Source organism: Penaeus monodon, chromosome 29 (assembly GCF_015228065.2).
Source record: "Penaeus monodon isolate SGIC_2016 chromosome 29, NSTDA_Pmon_1, whole genome shotgun sequence".
Taxonomy (NCBI): domain Eukaryota; kingdom Metazoa; phylum Arthropoda; class Malacostraca; order Decapoda; family Penaeidae; genus Penaeus; species Penaeus monodon.
The window spans coordinates 37,552,554-37,552,841 of NC_051414.1; the positions used below are offsets into that span (position 1 = coordinate 37,552,554).

The 288-nt window shown below is 35.1% G+C and overlaps 1 pseudogene; it reads left to right on the plus strand.

Annotated features, from left to right (window-relative positions):
* The first annotated feature begins 239 nt into the window (after positions 1-239).
* LOC119591863 overlaps positions 240-288 on the plus strand; it is a 2,607-nt pseudogene continuing 2,558 nt past the window's right edge.

A 288-nucleotide genomic window follows, 5' to 3' on the forward strand; every position in this document is an offset into this window, starting at 1 on the left:
CTCTCAAAAGGGGGGGGATTATAGGGGAAGATGATTAGGAAACAGAAGGGAAAAATTTTAAATTTCAAATGAAAAGTCTACTGGGTCTTGATATTTTTTATTTCTATTTTTTATTATTTTTGAGACTTTTTTAACAGGTTGCCAGTAAAGATGGGAGATAGATAAGGAAAGAGAAAACGGAATTTTATTTCTTTTCTTTTATTCCTTAAAAGGTCATAATCGCTACGTCTTTTCGGAGAATGGGTTAGTTGCCTTAAGGGGGAGAGGAAAATTGGGCGGGGGTGAGTT